This window comes from Corapipo altera, unplaced genomic scaffold, assembly GCF_003945725.1.
Source record: "Corapipo altera isolate COAL_440 unplaced genomic scaffold, ASM394572v1 22b, whole genome shotgun sequence".
Taxonomy (NCBI): domain Eukaryota; kingdom Metazoa; phylum Chordata; class Aves; order Passeriformes; family Pipridae; genus Corapipo; species Corapipo altera.
This window is the reverse complement of record NW_020884876.1, coordinates 13,737,292-13,756,092: the sequence shown is the minus strand read 5'-3', so window position 1 is coordinate 13,756,092 and position 18,801 is coordinate 13,737,292. Positions and strand designations below refer to the sequence as shown.

The window sequence follows — 18,801 nt, the reverse complement described above, 5'->3', positions numbered from 1 at the left end:
GAAATTTGCAACAAGCATTAATGTCTTGGTTTCAATGTGGACATGTGTGTCTTTCAAGAGTACCTAAAATATTTAGAAAAATAAAAATATATTAAATCTACTGATTTTCCATGCCCCTGGCAGAGTATTTGGAACTAGATGATCTTTAAGGTCCCTTTCAACCCAAACCATTATATACTCCTACGACTGTATGATTATATATTGGCCAAATCAGTTTGTCAGAATACTTTGAAATAGTATATTTAGCTATTAAACTGAAGGCAGCAAATATAGTACTTATTAGTTTTCAGGGAGTTTCAGGGGACTTTTGACTGGTGAGCCTACCATCTGAAAAATTACTAGATGATATAGAAACCATAGTATTATCTAGAATAAAGAAGTTAGAATAATAACATAATGAACATAAATGTGACATTTTGAAGGGACAAACATAAATGAAAGTAGCATCTCACAAATTTACTCAAACTATTTAAAAGAAGTGACAAGAGTCATGTGGATGAGTGAAGTCCAGTTGATACAGTCCGATGGATTTCCAAAGGTTTCTAACAAAGTCCACTTTGAAGGGCTTCTGAAGAAACTAAGTAATCAAGGCTTAAAGGCTGGACAAAATATGTCTTCTTGCCCAAATAAAAGTAAATGTTTAAAAGAAAGTAACCAGAAAGAGAAGTAAATTACCAATTTTCAAAGGAGTAGAAGATGGAGTTGAATTCCACACAGAACTGTGCTGAGTCTGGCACTGTTCATGTTACATTCCTTTAGTTCCAGATCACTTATGTTTCAAAAACCAAACCAAACTAAATACCCCTTCCTCCAAACAAGGAAAAAGTAAAAAAAGGCATTCAGGGTCTTTATGTGCAACAGATATGTTTTATCAGGTTGAGTTGGATTGAGTGTGTTCACTGGGGAAGGCAAAGGAAGCGCAAATTGACAGGTGCTGAAATGAGAAGATGGCATGGGAAACAGGTATGCTCTTCCTGCTGAAACACTGCCACTGGGGTCAATGACAACAATTTTGCTATCTGGAGTATTTAGAGAGAGAAAACCTGGACTTTGAAACCTGTTTGACCAGACAGAGAGAGGACTGAAATTGTCATTGAAAATCAGTTGAGTAGTAACTTCCAGATTTCTGGGAGATCACCCTTTCGGCAAAGGTAGAAACCTAAGTTTTTGTATTCATTTATCTAAGTTTTTAGGTAGCTTTCTTGAGAGCATCACCAGTTCCTCATGCAGCAGAGACATGCTCTTATTTGCCGAAGGGCAATATGGCACAACAGCAGAAGAGTAAATGTAGAACAACACCTCAAAGGTCGAAGGCTATGTCCTCCTATTCTGAACATATCTCTCATGGTGTCATTTGTTCCATTCGGATGAAGTGATGTCAGGTGACAGGGCCTGAACAGTAAATGGCTTGCAGAATCAGCAGTGAGTTATTTGTCAGTAGCCTGAACACCTGCTGGAGATGATGGAGTAGTTCTGAAATAAACTGATACTGATGTGGCCCTTAGCAGTAGAGAGGATGAGCTCTATGAGATAGTGTTTTTTGTTTTAAATGAAAATTTGACAATTGTATGTCCTTGTGATCTTCGTTTAATTTATTCTCAATGCATTTCTGTATTTTTGGATTTCAATTTTAGCATTTTCTTTGTTGGTTATGATTATATTAATCTTGAAAAAGATAACTTGAAACCAGGAGATCTTTCTGGACATAAATGCTACTAAATTGTTCCTATATGCTTCTTATTTTGCTTAAGTTGTTTGGTTTGTTTGGTTTTTTCTAAGTAAATTTTAGCATGCTGGATATATATGCAATGCAAATATGATGTGGTCAACATATTTATTCTCCTGCTATTTTATTAAGCTGTTTCATTATTTTTTTTCTATTTTGGGAGTTTCTCACAAGTAAACAAACTTTTTCAGCCCTCTGTTGAGCATAAGAATGAAATATAAAAGTACCAGTCATTTTCTGTTGAGCTGAAAATACAACTGGCTTGGGTGCAGCTGAAGGAGTCTTATAGGAAGGTGGTTATAAATGCATCTTTGTACTCTCCCTAATTTTTTTTTCATGCACCTGTGCCCAGGAGCCATCACTATTGCCCTGTACATCAGTGACTTAAAGCATTGCTCTCTTTGGTCTAATCTACTTCTTGTTTTCTGTTTCACCTAAACATCCATGGGAGCTTGCAATAATGGAAGGACTTTTAACATTACTTAAAGACTTGTTTTCATAATGTAGTACTAAGGAACCATATTGAGAAATACAGGAATGCTTCCAGACTCCCAAACAGAATTAAAAAGTTTGAAGCTTAGCTATACCTTCTTCTTTAATTTTTTCAAAATTCTGTTCCTTGCCATGCTGTGTAAAAAAGGACTATCTCACAATACATTTACTAATTTAAAATCATTAATTCATTAACAGTATTCCTCTCAAGGAGTTACAGATCAATAAACTCCTTAGTCAGATAGAGACATCTCCATGTATAATTTTGTTTCAGCTGTCACTGTGGACATATTCAGTGTATATTCTCCTGAATTGACATTTTCTCATTTAAATTTAAACAAAAAAGTCACTTCCTGCAGGATTCCTTGGTATTTGTTTTAAAAAATGTCTATTATGTAAATCCACTCCAAAAAGACTAAAAGATGTGAACAAAAAAATACAGTGACCAGCAGGGCTGGTTTGGCTTTTTGGGTTTCTTTCTAAGGGGTTTTCCTTGCTGTGATTCTTATACATGCACTGTAAGAGTGCAAATTCTTCCTCAATAAGTACCTAATGTGCTACTAAAACTAAGTATCAAGCAACAGTAGTAACATAGCAAGAGTAGCAACTTTCACTGACTTCCGCCAGGTAAGCTGCTCTTTATAAATGCTACTTTAAAAAGTTTCAGGATATTTTGGGAGTAAAACTAGTCTCGCTTGCTTTCATCGTACAGCATAACAGAACAGTCACTTTTTAAAAAGCAGGTAGCACTCTTGAGGGATTCCTTTTCCTCTTCGGAAAGCACCAGCGAAATTCCCAAAGGACGCGCTGTGACATGTCCTAAAGAACAATAGAAAATATGACAGGAATCTGTGAGTTTTTACACTGGAACTTCATAGCTTCGTTTCCCTTTGTCTTGTTGCCATTGGTTCGCACACGCTGCTCCGGCGGCTCGAGCAGCGGTGCTGCCCGGGTTGCCCGGCGCTGCCGTGCGGCGGGCGGCGAAGCTGCTGCTGCTGCCGCGGGGCGGCGGAGCGGCCGGAGCGCTGTGGCGGCGGTCCTGGGCGGGACCCCGCTGCTGCCCCGGAGACAGCGCGGCTGCCCGAGGGCGGGAGAGCCCTGCCTGCCCCGCCCGGCTGGCGGAGCCCGGGGAAGCTGCTCCTTACATGGGCATGGCCGCGGCTGGCGCTGCTCGCCCGGGGCCCGGGCGGGGTGGCCGCTGGAGCCGGGCCGGGCCGGGCCGAGCCGGGGGCGGCGCGGCCCGGGGGGCTCAGCCAGACAAAGAACAGTCCCGGCGACCAAATAAGGAAATTGGAGCTGGAGAATTTCAGAATAGGAGCAGGGGGGTAGATGACGGGGAAGCCGGGGAAGAGGTCTGTGTGTGCAGGGAGCTGCTCTCTGTTGTTACCAGCGGAGTGGCAAATGCAGGGGATAGAGGCTCGCGGACTTCTCCATATCCTTCTGTGATCTTCTGCCAGCAAAGCTGAAGAACTCAAGCTGTGTTTGTCATATTTTCTCATATTTCTGAAAGCTCTCTATAGATTTTTGTTTATAAAGGAGGGGTCTTTGGCAGGCCCCTTGGCTAGCAGACTGAAGATAAATGAGTCATCCTCTGCCAGGGGGAAAGAATCCCATTGCAGATAATTTCAGGCATTACAAAAAGACATTATGAGTTTTTGTCTACTGTAGTGTTCTAATGAAAACTTAGAAATTCATCTAGAAAGGGTACACATGCATTCCTGAGTGGCAGAAGTGTGTGTGCAGTTGAGAGCAGTAGTAGAGAAAGAGAGAAAAGAAAGAAAATAAGTTCTAAAAAAAACCCCAAAGTATGCTGGCAATTCAGATAAAAAAGCATTTCATAACAATATGAAATATGGATAAACATTATGGGATATTAGAAATAAAAATGAGATACTGTTTTAAACATAGATGTAGAATTCATACCCTGTGATCCCAATCCACAGTGTATTAGGACATTGTTTTTTTACTTATACTGACTGAAGTTAAAAGGTCTTATTCCTGGTGGGAAAAGACAGAGAACATCATTTACTTTTTCACTTCAGACTCACTTGGAGCAGAAAGAGTCAACACAAGAGAAACATTCAGAAGATAAAGGAGCAGCTATGATCTCTACTGACTGTGTGAAAGCTAGAATAGAGAAAACTAAATAGTTGAGGGCACAAATTTCAGTAGTAACTTTTAACATACTGGCCTGGTTTGCTCTGGTTTCAAAACTTAAGCAACAGAACGTCTCCTAAATTCAATCTTTATAGCAAACAATTACATGCACTATGAGCTTGACATCTTAATGAAAAGAAGTAAGTTATGCCTTGATCTTGAAATTGTGACAAGAGCAGGTCATAAACAGCTACTGAAAAACACTTAAAATATTGCAGGGAAGCCTGACTCAGAAGAAAAAGCTTCTTTATCTCTCCTGACAGGCCTCACAATTATAGCAGCTGTAAGTTACTGAAGTGTAGCTAATTGAAAGATACAACACATTCACTATTACTATATCAGGAGTATTAAAGAAGAGAATGTAGTGTTGAGATTTGAGTTCAGAACTGGGAAGGACTTACGGGTGACATTCAAATTGCTGTAACCATCTGTGACTTTATATCAGCCTTCAACCAATTTTAGTATCCAAATTTGTATGTAGACCTGTCATAAATCCATAGTAATGCTTGTAAATGTCATTTTCAGTATCACAGCTGAAGAGTGCTATGTCAGTTTTACTAAGGAGTGAATCGTTTTCCAGGTTATATTTTGTTATATTTAATTTCCAGAGCTCTTACACATTGCTGAACCAGTAGTTGTGCAGGCCAGGAAATTTCACGGATTACTTAGAGGGGAAACAGACCAAGCATGTGGGTATGAAATATCTGGGTACTTTGGGAAGTGGTTGGGATACCTGACTTCTCTATATGTTTGTTGTTCAACTGTCACTGTGCCAGTTCCTTGTTAGAAAGTATCTACATTGAAGACTGATGGTTTTTCTGCATGCTGTCATAGGGGTTACACAGTAAGTCTAATCAATATCATTTAAGAGATTTTTTTTACCCTGAAGATCTTTGCTATTTTTATTTCAAAAGGTGAAATAGTGGTATAACAAAGAAGACTTAAGCATGAGTTGTTTCATCACCATGTCTATACACAAACAGATGCACATATACATGTATTTCCATTAAAATGGTAATTGCTGTCATCAAAATTTTCTCAGCAATAGAAACTTCTAATTTTTGTTTTCATCTAGGTATTACTAGAAGTTTGGAAAAAGACCCTTTGTTGTTGTTAAATCACATTTTCATAGATCAGAGACTTTGCAGTATGGTTTGCTGTCACGTATTGGCTCTAGCTGTTTTTTCCTTTTTGTGAAACACATAACTTTAATGGTATGCATTGGCAGAATTGAAAGTGATGGGAAATGTTTGCTCAAATAGTCTTTCTTGCAACAAACGTGATCTTTTATTTTCCAGAACTGCTAAGAAAAACAAAAGCCACAAACAGCTTGGTACTTCCAGTTCAGACATTGTGAATTTCACCAGCAGAAAATAATACCAAACAAAGCAGTTTACAGTTACGACCTCAGTGTCTGCCAACACCAGCCAAGTTAGGTAGAACAGGATACTCGTAATACCAGATTCAATAGACTTCTGAAATAGTGCTCGATGCATTGGACTGGTACATGTTCGGCAATTACCATTTCAGAGGTATAGTTAGTCACTTTTGCTTTTAGGAAATCCATTCTGGCCTTCTAAAGAAATCTTAAACTCGCATGCATTCCAAGAAAATCAGTGTCCTGTTTCTGCCTTAGTAATCCCCATTTGAAGCTTTTAATGTTGTAAAGTATAGTATGGGAGGGCATGTAATTTGAAAATCCACAATGGTTGCCATGTCAAAGCTTATTTTGAACAGCTAGTATAAACAAGATGCATTTCCCTTATGTAAGAAAAAGAGGGAAATTGCTGAATTGGGCTCCATAAATCACTGAATTCAGTCAGCTGCGTATGAATCAGTTTGGAAGTTTGTAAGCTCTTTCAATTCCCTCTTCTAATCAGTTCTTCAGGGTCTATGTTACTGACATTTCCATCTGAGCTTAATGATTTTTCTACCGTAATATTATGCACAGCTCCATTGTGGCTAGCTGAATACTATTTGGTTGCTTTACAGGCATGCCTATATCCTTGAATTAATGTCCAGTTTTTAAAACCAAAAGAATCTCATGTTATGTGTCTCCCCCATGTAGAAAACACCGTTTGGATCTCAATCACAGCTTCTTTCTAGACCTCATAATTTTTTAGATTTGGGTGGTTGTTGTTTTTTTTTTTCTTTTTAAAAAGTCCTCGTTTGATTTTAAAAAAATTTGAAAGATTTTGTCTTAACTAGTATGATCAGAATTGCACACTCCAGTGTAGCTTTAAATGTCCTTGTTAAATCACCAGCTAGGATATTAAATTTTTGAATATGTTAATGAAGAAAACACAAGAAGGCAAATAGAAGGAAGGAAATAGAAGTATGTAGTTATTTGTAGTATAGTACCATCTGGAAATTAGTTGTTGTGAATGACAATGTATGTACAAGTTATTAAAATATACTTTCTTCACTGAAGATACAATGCAGGAAAAAAGATTGCACTTAAATGATACAAATTATTCTGTAGTAGTTTAAGAACTGGACAGGCTCTCTCATAAAGTCCATTGAGTTGTTTTATCTTCATTTGTTCTCACTCAGATTGCTGAGCAAATAATTACTTTGTGTAAGGTTTTCTCTCTGCATTTTCAGCTTTTCTTTCCTGAAGGTATCTGGTTTTGTACTTTAAACAATACTAATTTAATTTTATTTGCAGGGTGGTATGGAAAGTAAATCTTAATTTGTGCAAAAAAAAATTCCAGCACTTTGGTGGTTGTCTGCTCTACTAATGACATTTAACATTATCTCCACTGGTCCACAGAAATGATTTGTTGGGGTCTTTTACTGCATTTTTCCAAAAGCTGTTTGCTTTAATCATAATTACCTTTTAAATATTTCATTTACATATTAGGACTTAATTGGAGTTGTATGCAATTGTCTTTTTATGTGCCAATTAGTTTCACTCATTTCTGTTTGCCAGTCATTCTGTACACATAGTTGGAAACTCTTTAAACCAGAAACAAATGTTCCTGGGGCTGGAATGATAGGCAAAATTGTTTGCAAGAAGAATTATATATCATATTAGGTTCTAAGTTAAGTATATGGGTTTTTTTCTTTTCTCTTTGGATCTTTATCTCACATTGTGCCTCAATGTTTGGTTCCCAGTAAGCTCATCTTCATTTTCACTTTCCGTGCACAATTATGCTTGTAGAGTCACAGGGAAGCAAGTGTCTTGAACTAAGATGATGTGCACAAGCTGTCTGTGCTTTCATCTTCCATCCCCATGAACTGAACACGCATACATGTATAGACATAAAGTGCTATGTGCAAAATATGTAAGAGCTGTGACAGAGGAAAATGTCAGAGAACTCCTCAATTCATGTCTTTATTGTGGTATTATCTCAATCTGGTGTAATCAAAGACAAAGGAGAAGGTACAGCCAAGAGATGTGAAGTCCAGGTACTGTTTTTCTATCATTGACTTTTCCTACTGTACATCAGTCTGCTCTTTCTTGTGTGTTACATTATCTGCAGCTACTGCTGGCTGAACTGTGTTCTGCTTATTAGATAAAATACTGTTCTTGACAAGCATACCTACCCAAAACCATAGGCATACCTACCCAAAATCATAGAGAGACCTGATCAGCCACGAGTGATACTCTTTTTATCTTTATACTGTCTTAATACTGTGTATGAGCTACCATGCTTCTTCCCCATAGTCACATACCACATTTGGAAACAGAGTGCTGGTGTAGTGCCAGTCTTCTAGCTGCCAGGGTCTGGCATGTCACTCTCTGTTCTTGCAATGGGGAGATGCTTTATTTTCCCCTCCCTAGTTGGCAGCATTCCTCTGTTCTCCCTGTTACATTCTGGAGTGACTGAGTGATGTGGGTCAAGTTCTGAGTACTAAAGAGGACTGCATGGTGAAAAGGGGTGAAGGGGATTGAGTAAGCAGAAAAATTTTCAGTGACACCTTGTTCTCCATCATCCACTGTAGAATGAATTTTCTCAGGTACAAGTCTTGCTCATCTTGGAGGTTCATACCAGCTGGAAGAATATAGGTATGGTGATGTTCCTATGTAAACCCAGCAGATTCCAGGCATCCAGAGCTGAACTATAACACACACTGATTGGAAACTGGAGGTCAAAGAAGAAAGAGGACCACCCTCGCTTTTGGCTGCCCTAAATCTTTTAATCATTGTCCAGGATGTCGGACGGTGAGATAAAAGGCAGCATGTTCTTACACTTATTTGCTGTTCATGATGTAGAAAACACAGATGATACCACTGATCACTTCTGGGGCCTAAGCATGGAATTGTGAATAGGTATGTTATAGATGTATCTTTTGTGATTATCCATCTTGTTTTGAGCAGATGTTTATGTAAGATGTTACTTATAAAACTGATGTTGGCACGTAATCTGTAAAAAAGCACTGGACCCAGACCAAGTGGATTATAGTAGGAAGGGTATGAACCAGCAACAGAAATCGAGCACTCTTTCTCTCCTTGGGGGGGGCTAAAATAAAGATGCCTTTAATGCAATATGTAGTAGTAATTAATGTATTTAGAGTAAGTGTTTGACACTCTGAAAAGTTTTGCATAATTAGACCACAAAGCAGCAAGAGTTTTGTATCATATAGTAAGTGTTTTCTGATCTCTGATGTTATTCTTTGGCAAGTGAAGAAGATACAGGAGACTATTTGTAAAACAGATGACTACAGTGCAATTGCACAATATGCTTTGTTCTGAAAAGAGTTTTAAATTCAGTTTAATCTGAAAACCTGAGGACTTGGTAGTGATGACTAGTGGCACAAGTGTTATTTTAAAGTGTTGAAAAGCATTAAAAGGCTTAAAAGGATAACTTGAGACATCACTTCTGCAGTTCTACATTAAACGTGTAGCAATCCCACCCGCTCTGTCGTGCAGGCAAAAATCACGTGGAAATCATGGAAACTTTTCCTACCCAGATAAGGGGATGTAAATTCTCGTGGCAACGCTTTTGTGTAGCTGTATGGCAATATGGAAGAGCCTAGGATGTTTTCTCTACGCTCTAGGCAGCTGCAGTGCCTGCTTCTGCTCTAGTAAAAATTTCTCAAGCTTTTCTGCGCGCTACGGATGTCGGGTTCCTGGAGGGAAAAAAAAGTGAACTTCCAGTCTGGGACCCGAGACTTTTTTGGCTAAAAAACGTATCACAAAGTCCCAGTTTTTGCAACTCCGAGGGGAGAGTAAATAAGCCTGAGGCTGCGGCAACGGTGCGAAATGATCCCGATGGCGACTCGCAGCGGGAAACACACGTCTCGCTGCCGTTCCCGGCAGCCGGGTAACGCCTCCCGCACACATCGGGGAGCCCGGGGCGGCGCGGGACTCTTAACGTGAAGCTGCCGAGTGGGACGCGCCGGCGGCGGCTCCTCAATGAGTCACGGCGCGGTGGCCGCGCCGCCGGGCCCGCCCTATATAGCGCCGGGTACCTGCGGGCGCCGCTCCGCTCCGCCCCAAGCCCGCCGCCGCTGCCTGCTCCCTGGAAACTTGCGCTCGGGTATGTGATAACTGCCCGCTCAGCCTTGCCGAGGTAAGATGGCAGGAGACTTTCACGAGTTCGTACGTGACGCGTCTTCTTCAGATGAGCTGAACGCACGGCAAAAGCGGTGATGGGAGGCAAGAAGTCAGGAAAAATGAAATCATGCTGTAATCGGACCGGGCAGACCGCCTTTCTTTCGAGTATTTCTTTTTTCCACGACTTTCTTGCCCTTTTAGTTTGCCACATCGTCTGTAGTCGCATTCGAGTTTGGTTGATGCACTTTATTTGCCGACCCTGGCCATCCCCTTGGCCTTTCCAAAAGCAGAAAGGATGCTGTTGTGTCGCCAGCGGCTCTGTGCATCTCTGTAGCTCAAGACTTGCTAAATCAGTCCTTTGTAAATACAATAGAGCAGTTAAATATTAGTGCTTTCGCAGCCTTCTTTGTAGGAGACTTCTGTAGGAGCGCAGTGATAGTCCTGGATGAAGAGAGTTGGTACTGGGCAGGAGACTTGAACTTTTCTAAAACTACTTAGCAAAATTAAATCAAAACCAAACAAAATATTGTTTGTTTGGGAGTTTTGGGAGGTTTTACTGTGGTTTGGGGTTTTCTTTTCTTCGTGTCTATAAGGAAGACATATTTGGTGATCTAGCACTGATGTACTCCTCTAGATACACTTCTTTTTGTCTAAAGTTTATCACTGAGTTTTGAAAGGAATTTGGTGTTAGTAACTTTGCAACTTATAACAGTAAAAGTTTTGGATTTTTTTTTTTTCTTTTCCAAGTCTTCAGAAAATATTTGTTTAAATTTTAGTACTGAAGGGAAAAAAAAAAAAAAAAAAAAAAAAAGTTTCCTGGCAGCAGGCACATAATTGGAAAGAAGGCTGGGAAAAGTAAGAGTGGCCTTCCTTATAATGATGTGTTTACAGAAACTTGGAAAGCCAAGATATGCATTGGCTATCAAAGAGAAACCAACGTCTGCTGTTGGAACATTTGGGTCAGCTTTATATTAAGGAATATGGCACTGCAGAGCATACATCTAAAAATAGGAGTGGACACAGTCAATGTTTCATTAGGCTTTGAGGTCAAAAGACTGTTTTTCCATGGTACTCTGTGGCTGTATTGAACTGAAATCATGATTCCTGGGAACAAACCTTATATTTCTGAAATTAACTTCGTAAGATATATTACATATTGTGCAGAAACTTTTATGTTCGCTCACAAGTCTGTGTGCACAGAAATTCATTGGAGGTCTGGGGTGGGAAAAGTTATGATGATGTTCTTTAAGGCAGTCCAACAGTTTCCAGACATCCAGAGCTAGTCTGTGATTCACAATGCATACCAGACATAGAAGGATTAAGATACAGAATCGATAACAAGAGGATGGAAAAAAAAAAAAAAAAAAAGAAACAAACCAAACCAAACCAAAACCCAGAAAAAGTTAAATGGCTCTCAACACGCTTGTTGATTGTATCTAAACCACTTCACTGTGAAAAAGGGTGCAAATACTTGTGAGAACAGGATTCTGAGAGAGATTCATCCTTTGGGTTGGGGAACAAAACCTGAAAGAACTACCTGTGAAATAATATTCTGGTACTAATTTTCCTGACCAGGAGGAGAAAACCTGTGGGAAAAGGTAAGGGCAAAGGGATAAGAGTTGGAATAAAAAAACTAGAAAGATGGGGTAGGAGGTATACAGATGTTCTAGCAACTTTTGAAACACTTAGGAATATGCAGATAGGATTTTATTGGAATTAGGAGTGTCTCATTTGAATAAAAACATTTCTTTCATCTTTGAGATAGTAGAAACCTGATAATCACAAAGTCAGAATTTACCAAGTTATCATACATTGCAATCTGACAGAGAAGTTTTCCTAAAAGTGGAATGGTGTATATGTGGTAAAGGTTTGTTAGCATTTGGCAGATATATGACACATAACTTTTCTTGTAGCTTTATGAGAGTCAAGACATTTTTTTTGTCAGTCAAAAACTGTTCTGAAAATTGAAGTGTGTTTTAACTAACAATTAAAGAGCACTACTGTAAAATACATGTTATTATGTTCTTATATTTAATGAAATCCTAGAAAATTCTCTATTATCTTTAAAATGTTCTTAAATTTCTCTCCCTTCTTTTTTTTTTTTTTTTTGTAAGAGCAGAACAGTTATTCACATATTGTCCTGGCCAAGTTCACCTTGCTGGACACTATCATTGTGGGCCTATTATTTTTTACTGGCCTGAGTCAACTGTTTTCTCTTTGTGATGATTGCAGCATATAAAACTTTGCAAAGTATTATTCTAAAGTAATTACTTATTTGTGTAATTACAATTATTGCAAAGTAACTATTGAGAACTATGGTTCCAGGTAGCAGAAAGCAACTCACTTTTCTCTGCTTGGCACTGAAGAATTTTTTGAGCTTATATGATGGCGTGAAGGGCACAATAGTCTGCTCCACAAACAAGAGCGTGATTGCATTTTGTCATCCACTTTGTGGTCTGTGTGACTGCAGCAGCCATTTCTAATAGCTGTGTAAGCTGTGTTAGAACAGCATGCCTCCTTTTTTGTAAGGACACAGTGGTAAATCTGATGAGTAATGTTCAGCTGTTGGACTTTAGGCATTGTAAGATCAAGGGAGTGGTCTGGGTGGAATTGATCTATGGGAATGTTGGTCAGTCCACTTACACGAGGAATTTCTTCTTTCTCTGCTCTACAGAATTTCTTTCTATTACTCTGTTTCAGAATGATCCATGAGAGACTTACCTTATTGAGCTTACCTTGTTCTCAACTGGGCAGAGTAAACTGATCTTACTTGTACAATTGTGTGTTTGATGGGAAATTATTGTATTCCTCAAACACCAACTTAATTTCTCATCCAGTTCTGCTTAAATTAGCTGCTTTGCAATTTTACTCATGCCAGCGTTAATGTGGATCCTGGGAACAGAGTAGACCGTCAGTCAGTGAGATGTCATGTATGCAGATTTCCTCTGTCTGATAGCATAATTTCCTTGTAGATTATGAATATTTATAGACACTAAATCTGAAAAATATGAAGATAAAGACCTTGGGTTTTAAAAAGTTGAGTTTCTAGGATGAAAATGTGTAGATAAGGGAAGTGCATAGGGTGCAGTGCGAAGAAACTGTCTGAAAAAAGAAAATAAGCATATGTACCATTGAGTTGCATGATTTCCATATGAAATATATTCTGCTATTGTCATGTGTCTTTTCATTTGCTGTTTACTCTCCAAGAAAGGAGACTTTGAGTATTTGGGGACATATCGGACCCTTACTGACCTGTGAAGAGTTGGTGGCCCTAAGATTTTGTTTTCCCGATAAAAATGTCTGGGTTGTATAGAATATATTAATTGATGACAGTCCCATATATTCTTGAGAACATAATAATTGGCTAGAAAATTTTCATCCTGGGAATATTATTTAATTAAAATATGCCTATGGAACTTTTTTATTCATGAATCATCTTCCATCTTGTAAATATTCCCGCTTTCTTAACAGATAGCATTTCAGTGCTAGATTAAGTAATAAAGTTCCCTTTAGAGTGAAGCTCCCACTCAGTAATAGCAATACTGAGCAATGATTTCATAGTGATAATACATTCATTTGGAAGAATTAGGAAGAACACATACAGGGCAATTACTAACCAAGTTATAGTATGCCCAGAAGACACATTTTAACCTCCTACTCTGCAGAAATTGAAGAAGAGTCTTGTGACCACAAGTGTCAGAACTTCCTGGAGCATTACGGAGCATTTAACATTTGGGTATTCATATAATTAAAAATATAATTATCATAGAATAAGAATCATAAATTCAGGCAGTTCTTTTTACATGTGAAGTCTAGTTTCTGGATTAGCACATAAATAGAAAATTTAAGAAATATTTTTCCTCCACACTGTTGTCTAGACACTTAATGTGATCCTTTTCCCACCTGCTTGAGACATTCTAGCCCTTGCCAAGGAGGGAAGTTTGTATTTCCTTTATTGAAGCAGAAAGTGATTGTAGTTAGTGTATTGTCTGTGGCACTCCCCAGTGCTTTCCCCTTCCACAAAGGGAAGGAGTTTAAGATAAACAGATTTTATTTTTATATAAATAAATAAATACAGTGGGCTCAGTTTCTCAATGGACTTTTTCTGGCTTATACACTTGCTGCATGAGGTGAGCCAAGAAAAAACTGAATCTGCTTGCACTAGTTTTCATAGTGTGCAAATCTCTCCAGTGATAATTTGAGTAAGAAATCTTTGATTACCTTAGATTATCTTATACCGTCCTTTAGTAACAGTAATTCAGAATTCCTGGAAGTCCTTCCCAGGACATTCTTCTGAGCCTGGGAAATTGTATTCGTTCACATCACCAAAATATGTTCTCCTTGAAATTCCTCCTTGAAATGCACTCAGGATTTTGTTACCAATTTCAGAAGATGGTGTACATTATATGTGCTGGTCTATAATGTAGGATAAGAAAAAAATCAATTCTTCTAATTATTCTCTTTGAGAAATAAATCTTTTATCACAGTTCACTATAGTATATTTCAAGCAGAAAGTGGCAATATGGCGTTGAGTTCATACCTCAGCCTTAAAAATATGGAAGAGTTATTTAGTTGAAGAGTTAAGTCTGTGCATCAGGAGCTGCAATACTACGTTGCCAAAGTATCCAAGTTTTGGTAAATGTTCCTAAGATGGCACGTCTTATTTGTCCTTTAGGTATTGTGTAAAGTAAAGGCTCTTTAGAAAAAGACTATTATTTGCAGATACAATGTGTCAGCCAGCAGAAATGTACAGGAAAAGATTTTTTTGGTTTTCATTGGCAATATGATTACATTTTTTTCCAGACTAAAATGTAAAAATAGAGTAACACACAAAAAACCTGGTTTAGTGATGTTAACTTTTATAACAATCAAATAACCTCGTCAAATTCACTGATACTCATCTTGTATGCTGCTGTATCCATTAAAACAACACAGTACCTGAGGTGTGTGTGTAAATAACAGGAAAACAGAGGGTATTACATTTACAACATTAGTATTTACCTCTTTGCTTTTACGATCTCAAGTGAGTTTGTTACAATCTTTGCATTTACAAGAAAATGACTAAATTTTGTTCTAAAACGGGTGGCCAAGAAGGCCAGTGGCATCTTGGCCTTATCAAGAATGGTGTAGCAGCAGGACCAGGGAAGTGATCATCCCCCTGTGCTCGGCACTGGTGAGGTCACACCTTGAATACTGCGTTCAGTTTTCAGTCACTCACTTTAAAAAGGGCATGGAGGTGCTGGACCATGTCCAGCCAAGGGCAACGAGGCTCATAAAGGCCTAGAGAACATGTCTTCTGGGGAATGGCTGAGAGAGCTGGGTTTGTTTAGTCTCGAGAAGGGGAGGCTGGGGGGGACCTCATCTCTCTCTACAACTATCCGGAAAGGAGGTTGTTGTGAGGTGGAAGCAGACCTCTTCTACTGTGCCTGCAGTGAGAAGACAAGAGGAAATGGCCATAAGCTGAGACAGGAGAAATTGAGGTTAGATATTAGAAAACATTTTTCACCATTAGGGTGGTCAGGCATTGGAATAGGTTGCCCAGGGAAGTGATGGAGTCTGCATCCCTGGAGGCATCTGGAGCTGGTGCTGGGTGATATGGTTTAGTGGTTTAGGGGTTACAGTGGTAGTGCTGCACTGATGGTTGGACTTGATGTTCTTAGAGGTTTCTTCCAATCTTGATGATTCTATGATTCTATAAAAGCATGGAATTTAGATGAAGATTCAGTCAGCTGGATTTAATTTTTAAATTGCAATTCAAAATTAATTTCTCTCCTGTGACAAATACACTTCAGAGAGCAAGAAATGCATGCATGCAGTATCTAATGGGCTGAAGAAACTTCATTAGGAGGTCCTGTCTGGATTCTAGTCAATAGAAAAAGAGTATGGAATATTTAGATTTTTTGTACTTTTTCTGCTACAGGTTCATTTAAAAAGTACGATCCTAGTTCTCCAGACACACTGAATACAGAAATCTGGTTTAAATCAAGACTCACATATGCTATAGCAACTTTTCTCAGGAGAGCCAACCTGCTGGTTTTAGGCCAATCTTTGAGCTGGTCTTGCTCCTACCCATTTTTGCACCTTAATCACAACTTGGAAGACTTCTCCTTAACAAAGCATCATTATGTTCTTTCTGTAGCTGGATTTTGAAGTATTTTAAATTTTTTTACTCTATGGCTGAATCTGAATTCTTCTGAATAGGCTGAATCACAATTTTTTATGAGAGGAGATAATGCAAGTATGTTTCTGTGTGCATATGAATCTAATGGTGTGTGAATATATGTGTGTGTGTCCTTACACAGCATAAAGTAAAAATCTGTGTCTGACACATGAGGATCATTTGTTTAAAGCAGCTATTCGAGTGCAAAACACTTCCAATAGCCAACTTTGGCTAGCAAGGAGATTCACCAAGGCAACATAAAAAGTTTTGCACAAATGAAAGGAGAGTTTCCTTGCGCAGAGACCCAGTGGTGCTGCATTTCTTCCAGCCCACCTCACTATACTTATTTTGGCTCTGAAATATCCAGCCTTTCTTTTCAGTGTTTGAAGGCTTCAAGAGGGCAACTTGATTTATGATTGTATTTTGTTTTGACCAAAGATCTAGTGAAATTTTTAGTACAAGTGAGGATATGAAAATCCCAGAGGTGGTCATAATATTTTATGGATGGGGTACTTTCATGCAGTCTGTGTCTGTGTGTGATCGGTGTTTCCTGTCAAAACTTCTAGGGAATTAAATGAAGGCATGAGTTACTTGGTATTGCGTTACTGATGGTAAGTCTGTTGCTAGATGATGCCATTTATTTCTGTGCAAATCTGAGGTGCCTAAACCAGAATTACATAAATAATATTTAAAGGGGTTATTGACATCCATACATACAGAGAAGTTGGTGCATATCTACAAATGTCTTTCAGACATTTTCATGAAAAGACTGTGTGGGCTTCAGAAGTGTTCATCAGTATTGCTCAGATGACAAGCCACTAGACTTTGTATTTTTTCTCTATAAACTATAGATTATTGTCAGTGACCAGAGACTTTTCCACAACAGATATACTTCCTGGTCTAACATGGCCAAATTCTATTCTTTTTCTGTTTCTAAAGCTACCTCATAATTTTCATATATTCATGATAATTCTCACGTGCACAGGTTCAATGTCCTTGCTGAATTGTATGTTTATTTTTTTACATATAACATTCGTAGGCTATTTTTTCATTCAGTAAATAGATTGCCATATTGCTTGGCTATGCTCTAGGAAATAGTCTTGGTTTCCCACACATCTTCATAGTTTTCCTATCATCTAGAGAACTCTATGTAACTAAAAAAGAGAGACACCTCGTCTATCAGTTTCTGCAAGCATATGAAATCCAATTTATAAGGTGAGACTACGGAAGTTCAAACTACATTGAAAGTGTATTACATTGTCTTATGAGTCTCCAGGATGTTACATGTGGTTTCCATTCTTTTATCTTCAGTGATTTTTGGAGTTTCTGCTAGAGATTTTGTAGTTATTAAATGTTTAACATTTTCTTAAGTGGTTCATCTGGAATTTCTGGAAAATTATTGCTTCAATTTTCTGCTTTGCATTAAAATACCTAAGCCTTTTTGTCTGGTTGGGGGTTTTTGTTTGTTTGTTTTAGAAGAAAAGAAAAAAATCTACTATCAGTTTTATTTCAGGAACATTTGTGCTCATCTATGGTTTTCTCTGGCCAACAAACCACAGCAACTTTAAGTGTTTCTGAGATTCTAGAAATAAAAATTATGCACTGATTCTAAAACTCTAGGTTCCCATGTTCCCCATCCCTTAATTTAGTGGTCTTTTTGATGGTTAGGTATAAAGAGACAATTAATATAAATAATGACATTTATCTGAATCACATGAAATACCCAGAAGAAGGAGCAGAAGGCTCAGAAATCAGGATCTCTGCCATGTTTCCCTTGTTCTTCTACCAATTATATGGCTGCCATTATGAACCAGCTGCAAGCAACACATCAGCCTTCTCTGCAGCCCTTGCACCAATCTAGTCTTGATGTCAGATGCACGTCATGTGGTAGGACCAGTGCATGGTGGAACCCTTCCCAGGAATGGTGAAGCTCAGCACTGACCACATACATCACATTTAGCTCAAGATCAAGGACTTGGTTTCAATTCTGAGGAATCTCTTAAAGAAGCAGCGCTTTCTGGATCACAAGCTGACATTTAAAAGGAGCAGGCATTTTGTGATTGTCTCTCTAAGCTTCAGCGTATCCAACTGGTCTGTGATTTCTCACTGGAAGTTTTCTTCAGCAAATGATCACAGAGATTCTGCGGGTTCTCAAGAAGTATCAAGAAATTTAGACCTCAGAAACACACATAGAAGTCGTGGATGTTCTATTTGTTACAGACTGCAGTAATAAATCTGGGTATTAATATGTGAGCACAAATGTTAAAAATTAGTTTCAGGTTCTTTTGCCATACAGGTCTTGAGATTAAGTAAGCCATTCCTGCACTTCTTACAAGGATCTGATTATTATCTATGGGCAAGGCTCTTTGTGTGGTGAAATGTTTGCTTCAGAAAATGTATTGATATCTTTAATGCTAAATTAGCATGTTGTTTTATTAAAAGGCAATAAAATACTTTTGGTTTTATCATCTTCTGGCTGCAGCTTGCTCCTCCTTCAAGCTGCCAGACAAGGGTATTGCATCCTCACTTTGAACAGTGTTTGAAATTGTTTTGTAACTTTGTAAAGTTAACATTCTGGCTGGGTATACACTTTGGACTTTTTTTGTGGTACAGTGTAACCAGAAAAGAGGAGTGACCTAGGGACAGTTAATTATAAGGAATTACAAAAGCTCTCCACTGACCATTGAGGCTCATTGTTGGTTTGCAGCTAAAAACACAGCACTCACATTATGTCCTTTTTTGGATTAAGAAGATAGATGTTTG

General features: G+C 38.5%; 1 protein-coding gene across 9 annotated transcripts in view; it reads left to right on the top strand.

Annotated features, from left to right (window-relative positions):
• PALLD (palladin, cytoskeletal associated protein) overlaps positions 1 to 18,801 on the top strand; it is a 201,423-nt gene that overhangs the window by 124,747 nt on the left and 57,875 nt on the right. The window contains exon 1 of one of the 9 annotated variants that reach the window (XM_027635690.1): positions 9,814 to 9,894. The exons of the other annotated variants lie outside the window; for them this stretch is intronic. The gene's annotated coding sequence lies outside the window, so the exon portion shown is untranslated. Of the gene's footprint in view, positions 1 to 9,813; positions 9,895 to 18,801 lie in introns of those variants that run through there. 9 annotated transcript variants of the gene reach the window in all.